This window comes from Lolium perenne, chromosome 1 (genome assembly GCF_019359855.2).
Source record: "Lolium perenne isolate Kyuss_39 chromosome 1, Kyuss_2.0, whole genome shotgun sequence".
NCBI lineage: Eukaryota > Viridiplantae > Streptophyta > Magnoliopsida > Poales > Poaceae > Lolium > Lolium perenne.
In genome coordinates this window covers 88,931,756-88,951,943 of record NC_067244.2, presented here as the reverse complement: position 1 = coordinate 88,951,943, position 20,188 = coordinate 88,931,756, and positions in this window count along the sequence as shown.

Genomic DNA, 20,188 nt, shown 5'->3' with positions numbered 1-20,188 from the left:
AATAGAAACAGAAACGAAAACAGCTACATCGTCTAACTGGGTCAGCCCATACTAGGCCCGAGTTATTCTACATCCCTATCATGCATTCAGGATTTACGCGCAGCTAGGCAACAACTGTTGTGGATCAAATCCTGGTACTCCTAAGGCCTTGTACAACTTATTTTCTGGTCCGTTCCATAATCACATCAAACAAGTTGTGGAAGGTCTAGACTCCGTAAAACTTGATCACTCTAACAACCGTATATCAATGCGTAAGATGAAAAGGACCCAAATCTCTGAATAAATGCAGTAAGTACAAATATAACTAAATGCCAACTTTCATGGATTTCAGTTGTGATCTATTCATCATGGAATTCATGTCAAATCTGAGTACATCATTCTAGTGTTTGTCTGGGCGGGAAAAGGAATTCATATATTGGCATAGTCAACACAACGGGATGGTGGAAATTCATCATTTGAGTCAAAACCACATCCTACTATGCCTGTGTGAAATACACGATAAACTTTCGAGGATAGCATGAACCAATAGATGCAGCGAAAAATAAACACAAGCACACTGCTTAAGTGACAAAAGGATTTACGTGGAAAACCACCTCAACTTGAGGGAAAAACAACGGGTGTGGACGCAAGCTTCACTATGAGCAACCTGGGTACAGAGTTTTGCAACCTGCTTTGCCAAGCCACTGCTCCCCCTGAATGGGTAACCAAATATCCCAAAGTGGACGTCTGCCATCAATATCTCCAGCCAAACAATCTGAAATCAGCTCTGACTCTTTACCACCAAAACAAATCGTCATATTTGTAGTGTCCCGGAGATATCTCAAGATGTTGGATAGAATATGGGTTGTATTCTATCTAGCAGTATGTCTTTCTATTTTGTCCCATGTGGCCCATTAGCCCAAGTGACCTCGGATGGTATATAAGTGAGGCCGGTCTGTTAGAACCCCTAAGACATAACATATCAGCTGCTAGCTTGTGATCGAGCTTGTGACAAGATGGGGATGATAGATATCTATCACCCATCTTGAGGGGGAGTGTTGGACAGTATATGGGTTGCATTACTATCCAACACAAAGATCCACTTCACAAATAAGCAATGTCCTTCGTACAATGTCACCGAAGTCTAGTCCTGAAACGCACTCATATAGCAAAAGCAGCTGCTGCAATTCATGCTGGAATTCACTTGAAGAAGGAGCCACCATGGAGGGTAATGAAATTCCTCCTCCCACTGCAGCATAAGCCTTTTGTGCGGTGTCACTGAAGTATAGTACATGTAATTACAAAATAAACAAAAGTTTACAAATCCATTTTCAGATAACCATAAACCCCACAACCCTTATAAATATTGGGTCAGGCAAAGGGATACCATTTCGGCCCAGAGTGCAGAATTGAGGGAATTTTTCCAACACCTAGGCAATTGCTTCGGTGCCAGAAACACATGCTGCAATCTATCAACTGCAGAAAACAGTGAAAAAACATTAATCAATATTATAATATTTATATAAATACTCCAGGACTCATACTAAATACGCAAAGGAAGAAAAAACAATACATTCTGCAATATTTGTCAGTACCTGCCTATGTGTCATCCACTCGTGTAGCCTCCTTTTGTGCGGTGTCACCGAAGTAAACACAAAATAAGCTAAAGTAAACAAATTCAGTTTCAGATAACCATAAAGCCCCACAACCCATATAAATATTGGGTCATGCAAAAGGATACCATTTCGGCCTAGAGTGGAGGAATTTTTCCAACACCTAGGTAGTTGCTTTGGTGCCAGAAACACCTGCTACAATCTATCAACTGCAGAAAATAGTAAAAAGACATTTATCAATATTATAACATTTATAAAAAATACTCCAGAACTCATAGTAAATGCGCAAAGGAAGAAAAAATAATACATTCTGCAATATTTGCCAGTACCTGCCTATTTTTCATCCTTTCATGCAGCCTCCTTTCGTACGGTGTCATCCTTCCCTCCACGGATCCTCTGGTGTAAATCCGGCCCCAACTCAAGCCTACCCATGGCACTTGTATGTTCACCACGATCATAACAAACAACCTAAATTCCGAACAACCGAAGAATAAGGAGGTATCGTCTAAACATTTATGGTGAAAGAAACTCAATTTGATAAGTTAAACAAAGGACGCAAGCATGACATGAGCACCAAAAACTTAAAAGATTTACAGTTTAAGATGATTTAGAAACAAGAAAAGCGAGAGAGGAACTTGCCTGCAGCAGGAAGATAAACTATATTTTCGATCTTTCGCAGTCCAATTTAGCTCTACTGCTTCACTGTTTCGGGCTGACCTGGGCGAGCTATCACCCCGGTCAGCCCCACTACTGCTGCCTTGTAGACCAATTTAGCTCTACATGCTTATTTTCCTGCTTCCAAGGATTAATCCTAGGCAAAGGGATCCCTCGACACTACAAGAAGAGTTGCCATAGCCGACGAAGTTGAAGTCGCGCCGTGGTTGCTGCTGCACCATGGCCGACAATTTTTGGTCTCTCTGTGGTGCATGTCAAAACTTGTTTTCTTCTCATTTTTGAGGCCACCTAGCCCGTCGAAAATGTCCAAAACATCGCGTATGGTGGCCCGAGACGTGGTGCATCACGAATTCTCGGGTTCGCCAGCCTAATCAATGCAAATCCGCACCGCCCAGTGATGTAGGGCCCAGATGGCAGCCTCTCTAGCATTGTTTTTTTCTCGATCGCGCCATATCGTTCAAGGCTCTCCGATCGAGCCGTTTACAATGCAAGATCATGGGTCCCGCATGTCATCCTCTATGAACGAAACTTCTTTCTTTTCTTGGATTTTTTGACCCCCTGATTTCTGGCTACTTCCTTTTCCTTTTGATCCCGCGCCGCCTTGGAAATTTTGAGACTGCTTCTGCTAAATGCGACTCGCATGTCATCCTCTATGTGCAATCAAGTTGCTTTTCTTGGAGTTATTTTTGGCACCTCATATTTGGTCACTTGCCTTTTTCTTTCGGTCCCGTGCCGCCTCTCAAACGGTGATACCGCTGCTGCTAAATGGGACCCGCATGTCATCCTCTATGTGCAATCAAGTTTCGTTTCTTGGAGTTTGTTTGGCACCTCATATTTGGTCACTTTCCTTTTTCTTTTGATCCTGTGTCGCCTCTCAAACGGTGATACCGCTGCGGCTGAATGGGACCCGCATGTCATCCTCTATGTACAATCAAGTTTCTTTTCTTGGAGTTTTTTTGGCACCTGATATTTGGTCACTTGCCTTTTTCTTACGATCCCGTGCCGCCTCTCAAACGGTGATACCGCTGCTGCTAAATGGGACCCGCATGTCATCCTCGATGTACTATAAAACTTTCTTTTCTTTTATTTTTTTGGCACCTGATATTTGGTCACTTGCCTTTTTCTTTCGATCACGTGCCGCCTCTCAAACGGTGATACTGCTACTGCTAAATGGGAGCCGCATGTCATCCTCTATGTACAATCAAGTTTCTTTTCTTGGATTATTTTTGGCTCCTGATATTTGGTCACTTGCCTTTCTCTTTCGACCTCATGCCACGTTTGAAACGTTGAGGAACCTGCTGGCTCATGGGACCTGCATGTCATCCTCTATGTACTATAAAAGTTTATTTCCTTGGATTTTTTTCACCCTCTGATTTTTGGCTATTTCATTTTTCTTTTGATCCTCTGCCGCCTTGGAAACGTTGAGTAAACTACTGACTCATGGGACCCGCATGTCATCCTCTATGTCCATCAACTTTCTTTTCTTGGATTTTTTTACCCCTAATTTATGGCTACTTTCTTTTTCTTTTTATCTCAAGCCGCATTTGAAACGTTGGGACTGTTGCTGCAAAATGGGACCCGCATGTCATCCTCTATGTACAATAAAAGTTTATTTTCTTGGATTATTTTTCACCGTCTGATTTTTGGTCACTTGCCTTTTTCTTTCGATCTCACACCGCCTTTGAAAATGTTGAGGAACCTGCTGGCTCATGGGACCCGCATGTCATCCTCTATGTACTATAAAAGTTTATTTTCTTGGATTTTTTTCACCCTCTGATTTTTGGCTATTTCCTTTTTCTTTTCATCCCCTGCCGCCTTGGAAACGTTGAGTAAGCTGCTGACTCATGGGACCCGCATGTCATCCTCTATGTATAATCAACTTTCTTTTCTTGGAGGTTTTTTACCCCCTAATTTCTAGCTACTTTGTTTTTCTTTTGATCTCAAGCCGCATTTGAAATGTTGGGACCGCTGCTGCAAAATGGGACCAGCATGTCATCCTCTATGTACTATAAAAGATTATTTTTGGCAATTTCCTTTTTCTTTTGATCCCCTACCTCCTTGGAAACGTTGAGTGAGCTACCGACTCATGGGACCCACATATCATCCTCTATGTACAATCAACTTTCTTTTCTTGGAGTTTTTTTTGACCCCCTAATTTCGGGCTACTTTCTATTTCTTTTGATCTCAAGCCGCATTTGAAACGTTGAGACCGTTGCTGCAAAATGGGACTAGCATGTCATCCTCTATGTACAATAAAGTTTCTTTTCTTGGATTATTTTTGGCTCCTGATATTTTGTCACTTGCCTTTTTCTTTCGATCTCATGCCGACTTTGAAACGTTGAGTACGCTGCTGGCTCATGGGTCCCGAATGTCATCCTCTATGAACAACAAAAGTTTCCTTTCTTGGTGTTATTTTTGACCCCTAATTTTTGGCTACTTCTTTTTTCTTTTGATCCCCTGCCGCCTTTGAAACGTTGAGGATGCTGCTGCCTTCTGTGTCCCGCATGTCATCCTCTCAGAATGATAAATGTTTCTTTTCATGGATTTTTTTACCAACTGATTTTTGGTTTATTTTTTCTTTCGATCCCCTGCCGCCTTTAAAACATTGACGACCCTGCTGACTCATGGGTCCCAGATGTCAGCCTCCCCGTACAAGAAACATGTGATATCTTGATTATTTTGTAGACAATAAACAGTGTATTTCGCTCTGAGCTAGCAAATGGATAAATTAGATCCTTATTTTTACATAAACAAACTCATATGTTGAACCTCCTCGTTTTTTTGTTTTTGCGAAACATAGGACTTTCCTGTTTTGGAGTGGGCTAAAATCGTACGAGTCAAAAGGCGTCCAGCAGGATAGTTCGAAGGCCCATATGGCCAGATGCAGCCCAATTAAAATATTTCTTTTCTTGGATTGTTTTGACCCCATGATTTCTGACTACTTCCTTTTTCTTTTGGTCCTGTGCCGCCTTGGAAACGTTGAGAACGTTGCTGCAAAATGGGACCAGCATGTCATCCTCTATGTACAATAAAAGTTTCTCTCGTGGATTATTTTTGGCTCCTGATATTTGTCACTTGCCTTTTTCTTTCGATCTCATGCCAACTTTGAAACGTTGAGAATGCTGCTGCAAAATGGGACTCGCATGTCATCCTCTATGTACAATAAATATTTTTTCTTGGATTATTTTTGGGTCCTGATATTTGTCATTTGCCTTTTTCTTTCGATATCATGCCACCTCTGAAACGTTGAGGAAGTTGCTGGCTCGTGGGTCCCGCAAGTCATCCTCTATGTAGAATAAAAGTTTCCTTTCTTGGAATTATTTTTTACCCCTGATTTCTGGCTACTTCCTTTTTCTTTTGATCCCGTGCCGCCTTGGAAACGTTGAGACCGCTGCTGCAAAATGGGACCCCCATGTCATACTCTTTGTACAATAAAGTTTCTTTTCTTGGAGTTATTTTTGGCTCCTGATATTTGGTCACTTCCTTTTTCTTTCGATCCCGTGCCCCCTTGGAAACGTTAAGACCACTGCTGAAAAATGGGACCCACATGTCATACTCTAAGTACAAGAAAGTTTCTTTTCTTTTATTATTTTTGGCTCCTGATGTTTTGGCACTTGCCTTTTTCTTTCGATCTCATGCCGCCTTTCAAACATTGAGACCGCTGCTGCAAAATGGGACCCATATGTCATCCTCTATGTACAATAAAAGTTTTTTTCTTGGATTATTTTTGCCTACCGATATTTGGCCACTTGCCTTTTTCTTTTGATCTCATGCCGCCTTTGAAACGTTGAGACCGCAGCTACAAAATGGGACCCATATGTCATCCTCTATGTACAATAAAAGTTTCATTTGGTCACTTTCCTTTTTCTTTCTTTCTCATGCCACCTCTGAAACGTTGAGTAAGGTGCTGGCTCATGGGACCCGCATGTCATCCTCTCTGTACAATAAAGTTTTATTTCTTGGATTTTTTTACGCCCTACTTTTTGGTCACTTGCCTTTTTCTTTCGATCCTGTGCCGCCTTTGAAATTGAAGAGGCTGCTGGCTCATGGGTCCCACATGTCAGCCTCTATGAACAATAAACCTTTCCTTTGTTGGACTTATTTTTTACCCCTGATTTCTGGCTATTTGCCTTTTTCTTTTGATCCCCTGCGGCCTTTGAAAGGATGAGGACGCTGCTGGCAGGTCGGTCCCACATGTCATCTTCTATGAAGAATAAAAGTTTTCTTTGTTGGATTTACTTTTGACCCCTAATTTCAGGCTATTTGCCTTTTTACTTTTGATCCTCTGCCGACTTTGAAATGATGTGGATGCTGCTGGCAGATCTGTCCCACATGTCAGCCTCTTTGAACTATAAATGTTTCCTTTCTATGATTTATTTTTTACCCCTATTTTCGGGATACTTGCCCTTTTTCTGGATCTCCTACCGCCTTTGAAATGTTGAGGACGCTGCTGGCTCATGGGTCCCACATGGCATCCTCTTTGAACGATAAACCTTCATTTCTTGTTAATGACAGGTTTATCTGTATTATTTTTGCATACTAATACAAGCTCTTTCGCTCCAAGATCTTGCAAGTTAATAGAATAAATCATGGAATTATTAGGATATGTTTTAAATTTCAAATCCACTTTATGAATTTTAAAAATACCGTGATCCATGTGGGTATGGAGCGATCAAGGATTTTCATATTGGCCATGAGCAGTTTCAAAAATTGCAACCTAATAATTCAAAATAAATAAAAACAACTTTATGTAGAATCTCCGTGTTTTTGTTTTTTTTTCCAATCATAGGATCTGTGGTTCATTAGAAAAGGGCCGAAATTGCATGAGCAGAAAGGCCCATTTGTAGTTATTGGGCTTCGATAGCCGGAGCAAGTAGGCCAATAGCAATTACCATGTAGATGGCCGTTGGAAACCCAAAAGTATTTGTTGCCTAGACTTAGATGCCAAACTGAGCCATATTGACATGAACCTTGCTATGCACACGACAATTTCAGTCCGATCCGTGTACGAAACACAAGATCAAACCCTTCATGTGAGGAAGCAGGTGGCAGCACACCTCTAGATGCTCAATCGTACACATATCATATAGGAGTTGTCGAATGTACATCATTTCCGTATTGACATGTTTTTTCTTTGGTTCACATGTGGGGTCCGCACAGTCACCAAGGTCGCACATCTACTTCCTTGCTCGTAGTTGATGCATGTTTAGTGGCCTGCAGCAATAATCGCTGCCCCCAGGGATATACTTTACCCTTTAGCGGCGAAAAAATAGGAATGGTCCTCTCATGAGTATGACAACAAGACGTGGCTATATTATAAAGGACGTACACACATTGTAATTATAGTGCTGAAATAAAGTCAATCCTAAAACAGCCATGCATGGGTTATAATATGAAGGCAACACGAAATACAAAAGTAGGGCAGTGTTCAAATAAACTGATTCAAACTAGTACATACTAAAAACAGTGTACTACTTCTCAACACTTCAAGCATAATAAACAAGCGTGTCAGTGTTTTTTAAGGTAACACAGAACGGGCAATGTCTAAAGCAGGCTTAAACCACATAGCCACTTGTTGGACACTACCCCAACTATCTCCGGGAAGGCTGATAACTCCCACAGTCTCACCTTCATCTGGCTGGAGGTTGCAACGCAAAATTTTTGGGTATTGATTATGAAGAAACTTCCGGTATGTTGTGTAGACGCAGTTTTTCCTCATGAATGGAATCAATGTGCCATCAGGAGCTTTGGATTCACGCTTCCTCAGGTTGGCAATGATCGGGTAATTGAGTCTGAGAAACAGAGAGTGGTCGCCGTGGCTGTTAACCTGCCTCCAAAGAAAGTCCCCTGCACGTGCAGTAGATATGGGATCCTGCACACAGACGTAGGTGGCAGCAGGAGGATACTGCCGTAGCTGAAGCACATTAGCAGCGTAGGGAATGTCAGGAGGTACTTCAGCATTGGCAATCCCAATGTTGTTTACTGTAAGGATGATCATCAATTGCTTGCCATCAGCAGATGGAGCGAGGAACCACGCGTACTGCTGATCATCCACCACTGGTGGCGGGATTACAAACGGGGGCATCAGGTTTTCTGCAATATTAGAAATGGAGACAAATAGGGTGTTACTGACAACCATATTCAAACAACAGCATTGTTCATCGTTCATGCTCACAGTATAAATATGACTATTGTCAGGGGGAAGACCCCGGGTATGGCAAAAGACTGGGAACAGTTGGCGCGAGGCCGGATGGCCCGCATCAAAGACCTACTGAGGAGCAGCCGGCTGGAGCCGTGGCCGGCTGCCTTGCGAGCCGGCTGACCCCAGATCTACGCTGGTCCAGTTACGGCCGTCTGCGCTGTGGCTGGGCCGGCTTCTACGAGCCAAGTCCGGCTTGGTTTGTCTCTCCCCTGACCGGCTCGAGGCTGGTGAGCCTTGCAGGAGAAGGCTCGGGAAAGGTTGTCCGGGTTCCAGAAGTCCACGCTGATCTCATCCTCCGTAAAGTAAGGGGCACTATGGAGCAATAGTTTCCCGCGCCGGACAGGCCATCATGCCCTAGCCACATCGTGCGCCATAGGCTATGAGCGCCGACAGTGGCCTCTTCCAGCACGTCGCTGGCCATGCCCTGTCGCCTCTCACCTCGGCAGAAGGACGGACAGGCCTCAACGGACGGTGACGCCAGCGCCTCGGGAAAGAGCGATAAAGCCGGAGCCGACGGAGCCGGCCAGTAGGTCATAGGGACTTCTATGTAAAATGCCAGCGTCTATATAAGTTGCGCTACCCCTCTTGTATGGGGGACGATCGATCATTCCTCATTTATATACTTAGAGCTGCTCGGGAGACAGACCTTCGTCTACCTCTAGCCCTCCCTCGCAGCCGGATACAGCTCAAGGAGCACCAATGTACTGCCATATATCATATACACTCTAGAGCAGGAGTAGGAGTGTTACGTCCATACGAGGGCTCCGAACCTGGGTACATCGATGTCTCGCTTGTGCTCATACCCGCTTCCGAATACCGCTGTAGACCAAGCAGGGTCCACCTAACTTGAGCCACCCGATGGAATATGCCGTGACGATACCACGGCATTTGGCACCCACTGTGGGGCCTTCAGCGTCTTCGGCCGGTGTCTTCTCCCGGACGGGCCTCACCATCACCACCGTTGAGCGAGTCGCTTCAGGCTTGATCTGGAGATTCGGCTCCCTCGACTACGTCAGCGACAACGCTGGCTGCTTCGCCGATAGGCCCTTCCCTGCCGGCGGCAGCGTCATCTCCTTTGGCGAGCATGACGTCTACATCGCTGCCGTCGCGCCACCGCGCTACCCGCAGCAAGTGCTGCGCTATGCAAGCCCTCCCCCAAGAGCCGGCGCCAGCAACAACTTCACCAGCCCCTGCGTCGTGCAGGAGGTAATGGCTACCGATGACGAGAACGCCACCAAGACCACGCGCGTCCGCGGCCCAAACCTGGAGCGCAACGTCGAAGGCGGCGCTTCCGGCTCCGGCCCAAAGGCACCACCACCACCGTCCCGGCTAGATGAAGCCAGGGCCAAGGTGAGCACCCCGCTCACAGCCGGCGGAGACCCCACCACCATCGAGGCGGACCTGGAGGCGCATCGCCAGCTCCTGCTAAAGCAGGCGGATGAGGTGGCTGCAGCCAAGCGCCGGCTGGAAATCACCCGGCGTGAGTTCGACCGTGCCCAAGGCTGCACACTAGCCGGCAACTACCCCAGCCAAGCCGGCCTGATCCGCCGCAGAGGAGGCGGCTTAGACGCCGAGATCGAGCGCGACGGTGCGGAATCGCCGGCTCCTTCCATAGAGCTGCCGGTCTACAACACCCCCGAGAAGAACATGCATGCGGCTGAAGCCGCCGCAAAAGAGCTGAGCCGCCTGGAAGGCGAAGAGCTGCGCCGCCAAACAAGGCGGGTGACCGAGTTGCTCCACATCTCCAACGAGCAGCAGAAAAACTCAAGGTATGCCTGTGCCGCCCCTAGTGCTTCTCATACCCGTGGTGCAGCCGGCCGCGCCCGAGGCGGCCCCCGAGACACGGCGGAGGCGTCTTCTCCTGCGCCAAGACGGCGCACGGACTCCCAGGCCACCCACGACATCCCAAGTTGGCCGAGCCGACTGAGAAGTGGCGGAAGCCGGAAGCGGCCACAGGCGGCCACCACCAAGACGAAACCATGACGAATCCGAGCAGCCAAATCAACAGCGCCCATACCGGCCGGCGCCCGAAGCCAGCAGCCGTCGCCAGCCGGCCCACTCCAGGTTGGGCCCGCGCATCGAGCCCGTTGACGCCCGAGACCGCCTCGACCTGCTCGTGGAATCCCGCATCGCGGAGGAAGAGGGGCCAGCTGGCCCAAAATGCTTCGGCCCACGCATCTTGGGGGAGCCGGTCATGGATAGCTTCCTTCTTCCCAGCGACACCCCCAAGTACGATGGCACCGCCAAGCCGGAAAATTGGCAGCTGGACTACACCACCGCAGTCGGCATCGCCCGCGGCAACAAGCGTTGGGCTGTGCGCTACTCGCCCCTGATGTTGGTCGGCTCCACCCGCACCTGGCTCAACAACCTCCCAGCCGGCAGCATCAATGGCTGGCTGGATTTCGAAGAGGCCTTCATCAGCAACTTCACCAGCACCTATCGCCGGCCGGGTCGCCCCCAGTAGCTTGAGATGTGCAAGCAGGACCCGAACGAGACGGATCATGCGTACCTGACGCGTTGGTGCGAAATGCGCAACTCCTGCGAGGGTGTGCACGAGATCCAGGCCATCAGCTTCTTTATGGCCGGCTGCCGGCCCAACACGATGCTCTGGCACAAGTTGCACCGCAGTGACCCCAAGACCATGGCGGCCCTGATGGCCATCGCGGACAAGTACGCGTTGGGTGAGGAAGCCGGCTAGAGCATGGCCAACAACCCCCTGATGACCCACAAGTATAGGGGATCGCAGCAGTCTTCGCGGGTAGTATAACCCAATTTATTGATTCGACACAAGGGGAGACAAAGAACACTTGGAAGCCTTAACAGCGGAGTTGTCAATTCAGCTGCACCTGGAAACAGACTTGCTCGCAAGAGTTTATCAGTAGTAACAGTTTTATAGCAGTAGCAGTAGTGAAATAACAGCAGCAGAGTAACAGAGACAGCAGTAGCGATTATAGTAAACAGCAGGATTAAAATACTGTAGGCACGAGGACGGATAACGGGCGTTGCATGGATGAGAGAAACTCATGTAACAATCATAGCAGGGCATTTGCAGATAATAATAAAACGGTGTCCAAGTACAAAGCAATCAATAGGCATGTGTTCCAATTATAGTCGTACGTGCTCGCAATGAGAAACTTGCACAACATCTTTTGTCCTACCAGCCGGTGGCAGCCGGGCCTCAAGGGAAGTACCGGAGCAAAGAATTAACACTCCGTGAACACATGTGATCCTCACATCACTACCATCCCCTCCGGTTGTCCCGATTCTTGTCACTTCGGGGCCATTGGTTCCGGACAGCGACATGTATACAACTTGCAGGTAAGACCATAAACAATGAATATCATGATGAAATAATAACATGTTCAAATCTGAGATCATGGCACTCGGGCCCTAGTGACAAGCATTAAGCATAGCAAGATGCAACAATATCATCAAAGTACCAATTACGGACACTAGGCACTATGCCCTAACAATCTTATGCTATTACATGACCAATCTCATCCAATCCCTACCATCCCCTTCGGCCTACAGTGGGGTAATTACTCACACATGGATGGGGGAAACATGGCTGGTTGATGGAGAGGCGTCGGTGGTGATGATGGCGATGATCTCCTCCAATTCCCCGTCCCGGCGGAGTGCCAGAACGGAGACTTCTGGCTCCCGAGACGGAGTTTCGCGATGTGGCAGCGTTCTGGAGGCTTTCTGGCGACTTCGACTTCTTCCCGTGCATTTTTAGGTCGAAGGCAATAAATAGTCCGAAGGAGGGCGTCGGGGGCTGACCGAGGCCGCCACACCATAGGGCCGCGCGGGTCCCTCCTGGGCCGCGCCGGCCTATGGTGTGGGGCCCTCGGGCCCCCACCTGGCTTGCCCTTCTGGCTCCGCCAATATTCTGGGAAAATAGCGCCTTCTGCATAAATTCTGAGGATTTTCCTGAAAGTTGGATTTCTGCACAAAAACGAGACACCAGAACAGTTCTGCTGAAAACAGCGTTAGTCCGTGTTAGTTTCATCCAAAATACACAAATTAGAGGCAAAACAATAGCAAAAGTGTTCGGGAAAGTAGATACGTTTTGGACGTATCAACTCCCCCCAACCTTAGCTTACTGCTTGTCCTCAAGCAATTCAGTTAACAACTGAGCGATAAAAGAACTTTCACGAACACATTTGTTCATATGATGTATATATTCTCATAATATGGCTAACACTTAGGCAGTTCATAATGAGATACATGCAAATAAGATCATCTAACAGCTATGTCAATCATGGAGAGGTACCAACAATTAATAATAAGCATCATGAATCATGTCTATAAGCAGGATTGCAATGTTCATAAGAGAGTATGATAAAGTGGTATCTCGCTTGCCCATATTTGATTAGCAAAACATAAATGCTCAGGCACCTCTGAAGTTCATAGAAAGACTAGAAATAGTGATTGTCAAAGATAAAAGTATCAAAGTTATACCGCAATCAATCATATTTTGGGACAAGCATATTATACTAAGAATGACAGTTGTGCTCTCACGATAGTGCTCAAAGAAAGAATGGAGACACAACACAAAAGTAAAAGATTGACCCTTCGCAGAGGGAAGCAGGGATTAACATGCGCTAGAGCTTTTCATTTCTAAAACAGGACTAAAATTATTTTGAGAGGTGTTTGTTGTTGTCAACGAATGGTAATGGGTACACCAACTACCTCGCCAACCGGACTTCCAAGAGCGGCTCCCATGAATTATTTTTATGTTTATGTGGCACTCCTTCCAACCTTTCTTTCACAAACCATGGCTAACCGAATCCTCGGGTGCCTGCCAACAATCTCATACCATGAAGGAGTGCCTTTTTATTTTAGTTTTATTATGATGACACTCCTCCCAACCTTTGCTTACACAAGCCATGGCTAACTGAATCCTTCGGGTGCCGTCCAACAATCACATACCATGGAGGAGTGTCTATTTAGGTTAATTAATTCGGGACTGGGAATCCCATTGCCAGCTCTTTTTCCAAAATTATCGGATAAGCGGATGTGCCACTAGTCCATAATGAAAGTCCGTCAAGAGTAAATGACAAGGTTGAAAGTTAAACACCACATACTTCCTCATGGGCTATGAAACGTTAACACAAATTGAGAAGCATTTTGAAGGTTTTAAAGGTAGCGCATGAGAATTTACTTGGAATGGTTTGAAATGCCATGCATAGGTATTTATGGTGGACACTTTGGAACAACTTGGTTTTCAGGTGTTTGGAAGCACGAGCAGCGTTCCCGCTCAGTACAAGTGAAGGCTAGCAATAGACTGGGGAGCGACAAATCAAGAGAGCAAAGAATCGTCATAATCATGCTTGCGGCAAAATAAATTAACGGAGGCATAAAAGTGATACAAGAACTCTGAAGCAATATAAATCATCAAGGCTTAATTGACTTTTGTTCAGTCATATGCATGCGTGAGCATGTGCCAAGTCGATATAAATGAATTATTCATAGGAGGATACCACAATTAATGCCATACCTACTTATGAATAAAACAATGCAAGCAAACATCCATGACATGCTACTCATATTAATAAATTGGAGCTAAACATGAGAGATCATGAACTACTAGACTTTCTAAAATGACATATACCTCACATGAACCAACTAAGCATGCTCACATGGATGAGTATATGTACAAAAATGAAAACAATAGAGTTCATACCAGCCTCTCACCACAATCCAATTGTCGTAGATCGTCATTATTGCCTTTCACTTGTGTAGCTTGGATAATATGAAATGAAAACCACGCTCCAGCCACCGAAGACCATTGAACTCAAGATGAACTTTACAAACCAAAGAAGAACAACAAATATTTTTGGTGTTTTCAAATTAGAAACAAGAACAAAAGGAAACAAGCAAACAAAGCAAAATCTTTTTGGGTTTTCTTGTAGCAAACCAACGATAGCAAATAAAGCGAAACAAATGCAAGAAACCAAAGTAAACAAATGGTGAAGAGAAACAACAGAAATATTTTGGTCTTTTTGTGTTTTGGGAAAGAAACAAAACAAAAACAAGAAATAGCAAACTAGAAGACTCACATAAACACAAAGCAGCAGAAATTCGTCAAACTTGACAGCAGTATAGTACTCGATTTTTAAGAAATTCTTCCACTGCTCAAATCGAAAAGTGTTCAACTAATGAAAGTTAGATAACAACCTGGGGAACATGCACAAAAATTGGCTTCGCAAAATACTTTTCTGGCTATTTTTGGGAATTCTTTCGGTAACAGTCCAGAATCTGTTTTCAGGCAGCACTTCCCCAAATATCATCTCCCTCTCATTAGAAAACCACTCAAACAAACTAAACAAGTATATACAAGTATAATATGCAAAGAATGAGTGATGCCGGTATACCTCCCCCCAAGCTTAGGCTTTTGGCCCAAGTGGAGTTCAACCCCAGCGAGGGTCGCTGTTCCTCGCCGGTGGATAATGCATGGCGTAGGCATAGTAAGGTTCCTATGCAGAAGAAAAGCGTGGAGGCTCCACATGCCCAAAATGTTGATGCGAGGAACTTGCTGCATCGGATGATGAGTCGAGGTGTTCCTCGGCCTCCTCCACATTGTCTCTTGCATGATGGCCTCCTCCCTCTATATGCGCATTCAGTGCACTTTCTGTGACTGACCAATCCTCCCTGGAATCAAGGTTAAATAGAACAGGTGCAGGCAATCTCACTAGTTTTTCAGTTTTCTTAGTTGTTCTCCAAGACTTCTTGTAAAATGTTATCTTGTAAGATAGGTTACCCAAATTAGATGAATCAGAAACAAATTCATGTCGGATCATAGAGACTATGTCAAGTTTTTCTATGGAAAGTTGAATATCAAGATGGTGAGGTTCTACTCTATGCAAAGCTAGTAAACGAGAGGCGATGAGACCTCCACAAATTCCACCTTTCTCACGGTTAGTAGAAAGTCTATAAGCTATTAATGCCCCCAAATTATAAGTCTTACTACCTTGCAGTGCAGCAGTTAGAAAAGCTAAATCCTGGATAGATAGTTTACGACCATTCCTTCTAGCAAGAACGCATTTAGTAATGAAGTAAGCAAAGTAGCGGATAGCTGGGAGTTGAATGCTAGTGATTTTACCACCATCGTCTGAGAAACTCCTCCCATGACAAATCATCTCGAAGAGGCTTGAGAGCTCTCGCGGCGATCCCCTTATCTTCTCGCATGACCCCCATTGCGGTACTCTAATTGCTGTACAAAAATCATTGAATGGCAAGTTGACAGTTTTATTATAAATCTTATACTGAACCATGGGGTTAGATCGCGACCAATTGAACTTAAAATCCTGCACAACAGACATAGTCAATTTTGCATATTGGCATGGTTCTCCATCAACAAAATCATTCAACCCTGCACGAGAAATTAGATTCTGAACATCTTCCAGTATTCCTGCGCTTCTCATGAAATCTGTGCACAGGTAGTAAGAGGGGTATACTCCTTCTTCGCGGTTCACTCTCATGACTTGTTGCACCTCCAATTCTTGTTGGTTTAGTTGATATCTATTCCACTCCATTTTCTGAAATTTTTCAACAAACAATATAAAACTTGATTCGGTGACATATAATCAAGGGGAACTACTATAAGAACTTGCTAGAGTACTAATCATGCATCAAAACTAGTTTATACAACTTAGAACAAGCATGCAAGCTCACTAAACATGTTACCTACAGCAGCAAAATATTCAAGATATACTCAACCAAACAAAATTCTACTTGGATAGTCGGAGGAGTCACATACCGGAGAGCAAATGTGCCAAATTTCAGACAGAAATCTGGGCCGAGCAAAGAGATCGAAAAATCCTGAGCTCTTGAGCAAAAACGCGAGTGAGAGAAAGCTGGTGTTGATTTTTTCAGGAGAGAGAAGAGTCTGGGAGGAAGAGATGCTGAAGTGGGGTAAAGGGGGGGCCACACGCTAGGGTGGCGCGCCCCCCTTGCTGGCCGCGCCAGCCTGTGGGGTGCCACCCTGGGGTGCCCCACAGGTCATCTCCAGGTGCTCCCAGGTGCATTTTCGAAAAATAGGACCAACGGTATAATTTTTGTGAATTTTTGAAAACTTTGAAAAATGCACATTTCTGGGTATTAAGTTTATTATTACTGGCCAGGAAAATTTTTGAAATCTATAATTAACTAAGGAACTTTGCAAAAACAAAAGTGCTACAGCAAGTAAAACAAGTGGAGGGAGAAAGAGATGTTGTTTACCTCCTCTATGCATATAAAAAGTATTTGTTAACAAGGTTGATCAAGTCTTGCCACCAAATAAATTTTACATAGCATAAGAAGAAATAAACCTCAAATCAATCATGTTACCTTGAATTATATTGATATGGATCCAATCATAAGATTTTGATAACCTTCTTTAGGCTCATATATAGGACAATCAATAGTTCCAACTTTGATAGTTCTCACATTAGAAATAGTGTTGACTCCACATACTTTATCAATCCTCTTGGGGAAATAAACGGTATGCTCCTTATCATCAACATTGAAAGTAACCTTTCCTTTATTGCAATCAATAACAGTCCATGCGGTGTTAAGAAAAGGTCTCCCAAGAATAATAGACATATTATCATCTTCAGGCATTTCCAACACAACAAAATCAGTTAATATCAAGCAGTTATTAGTAACTTGAACAGGAACATCCTCACATATACCAACAGGAATAGCAGTAGATTTATCAGCCATTTGCAAAGATATATCAGTAGGTATCAACTTATCTAAATAAAGACTCTTATAAAGAGAAAAAGGCATAACACTAACACCGGCTCCCAAGTCACATAGAGCAGTTTTAACATAATTATTATTAATAGAACAAGGAATAGTAGGTATACCTGGGTCGCCCAACTTCTTTGGCACTTTGCCATTGAAAGAGTAATTAGCAAGCATAGTGGAAATTTCCTCATTGGGGATTTTCCTTTTGTTAGTAACAATATCTTTCATATACTTTGAATAAGGAGGCAATTTAATAGCATCCGTCAAAGGGATTTGCAAGAATAAAGGTTTCATCCAATCGCAAAATTTATTATAGTGTTCTTCTTCCTTTGATTTTAGTTTCTTAGCAGGAAAAGGCATTTGCTTTTGCACCCAAGGTTCTCTTTCGTTACCATGTTTCTTAATAATAAAATCTTTTTTAGTATACTTTTTATTTTTAGCATGCTTTTCAGGTTCATCTTCAACCTCTTCTTTATCAGAAGCATCATTCTTATCATTATCATTACCATTATCATGTTCATTACCACTTTCAGTTTCAGCATCGGAAATAGAAATACTACTAGTAAATATGCCCGTGCGTTGCACCGGATGATTGAAATTCAGCTCCCTATTCTTAAATCTTATTTAGCCTAAAAAACACCTTGAAGTTTTTTCGTAGCATCCAATCGATTCCGCACTTTTACTCATGGGTCATCAACTCATGGTCACTTTGTTCGAAACTCAACTCTAGGTTTCTGGGTTGTAGTGACCAAAGAGTAGCCTTTTGGTATGCAATACGAGTAGGTGGTGATCTTTTCTCCCTTGCGTACCATTTTTTGTTTATTTTAAAATACATCTTTGATACATTTAAACTATTAAAAAATCAAACTAAAAATTCACATGTACATACGTGTGCACAAAGTTTTTCCATAAAAAGTCAACTTATCGTTTGTGCTGAGTAAAAAAATAAAATTTGGTGTTAAAAATAAAGCTTGGTGTGAAACATATTTTGTCTTTTTTACACCGGCCACTGGAAAATATCAGTTTTTCGCGAAACTGTAAAAGCGCACATAGATTGTCGGGATATACATATAATTTTTTTATTAATTTTCCTTAACAATTAGAAATACCTTTTTGGGTGATAAGAACAGGTTCACCGGCGAACTGAATTTCTGATATGTGTGGTATTTTCTTTCAATGAATAATGCGCCCTCATTTTCCGTGTTTTTCTTTGACCAATAATTACTCTAAATATATAAAGATTATTGGTATAAAATTAGTATAATTAGAAAGTGCTTTTCAATAGAATCCAACGTTATACTAACTACATACTTTATAATTAAAATTTGTTGCTTAATTTTTTTGTCAAAGTTTGTCCGTAGACATGTAAACAAGGTTTGCCTGCACGTTTGACACCTGCAGATTTCGATTATGCAAATGTAACAAATAATTAGAAATTCATGAAGTAATTTGCATGCACCGGATCTTGAGCTAATGGATTCCAAGGATCGGTTGCTGGAAAGGGTGATGTTTTCCACAAATCACTGCAAAGAGTGCTGCCGAGAGAAAGCAGAGGAGTCGGCCGCCGGCCGGCCGGAGATCGTCGCCGCGTAGAGTCCCGCCACCACTGCCGGTTATGGCCATAGGGAGGCTCGCCGGGAGTCGGGTGCGCACTGGAGCATACACATCACGTACGGCCTACACACCTCAATCGAGCGCAGCGGTAGGGGCGATGAGACGAGGAGTCGTCGAAGGAGTTCAGCGGTCTGGCCACCCGTCTGTGTGGTGTCCTGAGCTCAACCAATCGGAGCTCCAACAATCTAGCGTGGAGATTTCTTTGCCAAGATCATGCTCGGGATTGCTCGTCCCTGACTCAAAGTAAGCAACAGCTCGATATGGGGATCGGTCGCCAGATAGCTCAATCTGTCCGTCAGGTGCGTGCTCGATTCAGTCGCCAGCGATGGACAAATTTTCTGATCGAGATCCTGCAGAACAAATTCCGATCGGATCACGAGGAAGGAAAAAGTAAGACACGCGGGGATTGAGGGACGGTGGCGGAGCCGCAGAGGGATGCGCCTGCGCCGCAGGGGGAGACGACCGCTGCGAGCGTTGACCAATCCCGAGCCTTTGATGGAGTTTTTTTTTCGCGCGGGTACGGAGACGGACGTGACGAAGCGGTAACTTAGACTTAGCGGTGGCAGTGCCGTAATTTGGCTCAACTTTGAGGGCAAGAAAAAACGGACCAACAAGAAACCCTTTTGCTTTTATTATTAGGTATAGATTAGGATCATTAACAGGTTCAGATGATTCTACAACATTTTTATGTTTCTTCTTTTTTTTCTTCTTAGAAGGAGCACTAGGTTCAATTCGTTGAGAATCTTGTTCAATTCTTTTGGGATGCCCTTCAGGATATAGAGGATCCTGGGTAGAGACACCACCTCTAGTTGTTACTTCATAAGCATGTTTCTCTTTAGAATTATTATTTAGCAAGTCATTTTGCACTTTAGTGAGTTGATCAATTTGAGTTTGAATCATTTGAAAATGTTTAACAAGCATCTTAACATCATTGGAGATTCTCTCCACAATATCATGCAAATTGCTAATAGCTTGAGAATTTTCCATTAGATGATTCTCTACTCTCATATTAAAATTTTCTTGTTTAACAATATAATTATCAAACTCATCTAAGCATTGAGCAGTAGGTTTTGAATACGGAATATCTTCCCTAGTAAAGCGTTGAAGAGAGTTTACCTCAATCATGGATGAAGGGGGAATTATCTCACATATATCTTCTATTGGAGGTAGATTCTTCACATCTTCGGATTTAATACCTTTCTCCTTGAGAGACTTCTTAGCTTCCCTCATATCTTCATCATTCAATTCAATTAAACCCCTCTTCTTCAATATTGGCGTTGGAGTTGGTTCAGGTGTATTCCAATCATCATGATTCCGACTTATTCTAGCCAATAATTCTTCAGCTTCGTCTGGAGTTCTTTTCCTGAAAACA